The sequence below is a fragment of the Protobothrops mucrosquamatus genome, unplaced genomic scaffold (genome assembly GCF_001527695.2).
Source record: "Protobothrops mucrosquamatus isolate PMUCROS unplaced genomic scaffold, P.Mucros_1.0 scaffold2685, whole genome shotgun sequence".
NCBI classification, from domain to species: domain Eukaryota; kingdom Metazoa; phylum Chordata; class Lepidosauria; order Squamata; family Viperidae; genus Protobothrops; species Protobothrops mucrosquamatus.
This window is the reverse complement of record NW_015388732.1, coordinates 80,997-84,024: the sequence shown is the minus strand read 5'-3', so window position 1 is coordinate 84,024 and position 3,028 is coordinate 80,997. Positions and strand designations below refer to the sequence as shown.

General features: G+C 46.6%; 1 protein-coding gene across 2 annotated transcripts in view; it reads right to left on the bottom strand.

The window, feature by feature from the left end:
• Nucleotides 1-3,028, bottom strand: part of SLC25A25 (solute carrier family 25 member 25) — a 41,457-nt gene that overhangs the window by 11,892 nt on the left and 26,537 nt on the right. The window contains exon 1 of one of the 2 annotated variants that reach the window (XM_015825559.2): nucleotides 2,909-3,013. The exons of the other annotated variant lie outside the window; for it this stretch is intronic. The gene's annotated coding sequence lies outside the window, so the exon portion shown is untranslated. Of the gene's footprint in view, nucleotides 1-2,908; nucleotides 3,014-3,028 lie in introns of those variants that run through there. 2 annotated transcript variants of the gene reach the window in all.

Genomic DNA, 3,028 nt, shown 5'->3' with positions numbered 1-3,028 from the left:
ACACTATTTTACTGAGCGTGTTCCTTCCCGCTTAACTGCTAAAGTGGGACTGTTATATAATTTAATCCCTTTTTTTCTGGTTGGTAAGGACATCCAGCCACCTTCTGCAATGACCTTTGGTTCGTCTAAGCCGCCAAATCTGCAGACAATCATATGATGGTTGTAAAAAGGAGTGTGTGTGCGCGTGTGAGAGAGAGAGAGAGAGAGAAAGAGAGAGAGAGAGAGAGAAGGCTAAAGATAGAAAGAGGCATGTCAGCTGATCAGAGCAAACTGACTTATTCAGAATTCGCTCCTGGCAAAGGGCCCCTTTGGAGAGAAAGAAAGCGAGTTCAGAAATGCTGGACAGGGCTTCATAAATCAACCCCGGAGCTGCCCTAAAATACAGGAGTCGCCTTCCAAAAATGATTGCCATGGATAGCCACGAAAGAGGGAAGAAGGAACTTGGGCACAGCTGCTCAATTGGTATGAAGGCGAGGGTGTTTCTAAAATTGCAACACGCAATTCCCGTCACACTCGGTGCCAAAATATTTCAGGGCTCGCATTAATCTCCTTGCAGCAAAGAAGCCACGGGGCGAGAAGAATCCTTCCTTGTCTCAACGGGGGGAGCATCTCCGAAACTCCCACCGGGAAAACCTAAGACGGCTCCTAAAATCCATGGAAGTCTTTCCTTATAAGGAAGACCCCCCGCAGATGACTTTGGTGGCTAAACTTGAGCCTAAATACTCGAGGTTTTTAAGAAGAGACTGGAGAACCATTTGTCTGAAAGGGTAGAGGGTTTCCTGCAGGTTGGGATAGAAGACCTCCAAGGTCCCTTCCAGCTCCTATTCTATTCTATTCTATTCTATTCTATTCTACTCTATTCTATTCTATTCTATTCTATTCTATTCTATTCCATTCCATTCCATTCCATTCCATATCTCTATCTCTCTTATTCTATTCTATTCTATTATTCTATTCTATTCTATTCCTATTCCATGTTCTACTCTACTCTTCTTATTCCATGTTCTGTTCTGTTCTATTCTATATTCTATTCTATAATCTAGTCCATATTCTATTCTATTTTATTCTATTCTTATTCCTATTCCATGTTCTACTCTACTCTATTCTATTCTTATTCCATGTTCTATTCCATGTTCTATTCCATATTCTATTCCATTCCATATTCTATTCTATTCTATTCTATTCTATTCTATTCTATTCTATTCTATTCTATTCTATTCATTTGGAATAGCCTACTAACCAAATAGCTTTAGCCTGTGGGTGTCACATCAAGAGAATCAGGGGATAAACCACGGGGAAAGAGGAGCTTAGGCCAGATCGGGCAACGTGCCAGTGCAAAAGAGCAGCCTGTGGGATGGGTGCACGGCCAACTCTGAAATTACCACACGGTCACATGCTCCTGCTCGACCCACAGCTGTCCCTCCAGGTCAATTAATGATTAATCAATGCCGTAATAAAAAGGAGGAACACCTGTTATCTGCTACGGAACAGGAGGAACAGAACACCAAACCCTGCAGAGGTGCCTACACCGAGTTGGTGGTGCCCTAATAAAACAAATAATGCCGACAGCCCACGGATTCCTTTTCAAGGGTGTGCCACAGTGCTGTGTTTGTGGGACAATTATTAGGGCCTACTAGAAGTCCAGGTTGCTGAACACCTGCTTCCCATCTCCAGTGTCCCAAGTCTGGACAACCAGGTTGAGACCTTCAACCGAGAGCTTGATCCGTTCAACTCACAGTGTCGGGCGAGCGGGATGGATTAAGACCTCAACTCCTGCATTTATTTTTTTTATTTTTCGAGCAAAAGCAAAACACCCCCAGCCCCGTGTTGTAAACCTTACAATGACCTGCTGTGCCGAAAAAGGGCTCTCTAGGAATGTGGTCCACCAAGCCTCGTTGGCCACGGAGGTGGGTTTCAGGAAAGAAACGCCAAGCTAGAGAATTGCCAGGTCCTTGCTCAGCTGATACAACAGATGAGGGGGCAGGACTCTTCTTGGCACACATTGGTTTGCCTAAGCCAGGTTTGGAAAATTTCCCGGAGCAATTTCAGGTCAGCCCATCACAGTTGAAAGCTGAAGAATTTCAGAAGCATCTTCCTTCATTTCGAAGATGCATCGCCTTCCATCAATTACATCCAATTAATCTCCTCCTCCTCCTCCTCCCAGGTGACTCTCCCCACCCTTTCTCTGCATCCTGTGCAGTGTCAGGGAACTACGGTGAAAGAACCTCTCTCAGCTGGAAGACCTAGCTGAGGCTGATGGGAGCTATAGTTCCCACATCTCTGGAAGGTGCCAGGCTAGGACCACGAGACAGAGGGTTCCACAAAAGCCCAAGGAAGTAAGAGTTTTCAAAGGAAGCAGAGAAATTCCATCTGCCTTACTCATTCCGCTGTCTCTGACACCAAGGCAGGAAGGAAATTTTTCTCCGGCGGCACTCCAAATTTATGTGCTCAAGTAAACTGAAGCAGCACGATCGGGGAAGTCACAAAAGCCTGGCTTTTTGGAAAGCCGGTCCCTGGGAAGAGAGGAAGGAACTAAGACGGAACGTGGGAGGTTCTGAAGTGCAGGAGGAACCGAGAAAGTAGACCCCCCTAGATGCCCTCTAATCTGTCTCTTTGACACAGACAAGTTGAAGCAAAACCAGGTAGTAGTAGCAGCACCCAGAGAGGGGGCTTGAGAAGGAAGCCCCGGCCTCCATTCCGAAGACAAAACGCCGGGAAGCAGATAATTTCAGAGGTCTCGGCCAAATTCATCCCAAATCAGATGAATTTGTCCTTTTCTCAATCCCAAAGGCTTCGGGGAAGGGGCAAAGAAGGGGAGGAGGGAGAAGGCAATGGGAATTTTTTGCAAATACCACACCGGGGGAAAAGCGCGCCCGCTTTTTCTGCTGCTTCCCAGCCGTATCCTTACCTGCTTCCACTGCCGATAGGTGGAGAATTCCTGGGAAGGGATCAAAAGGCTCAACCTGAAGATGGACTTGAGCTGGGCGGGGAGGCCTCTGGACTCGAAGTACTCAAACTCCGCCTGGGG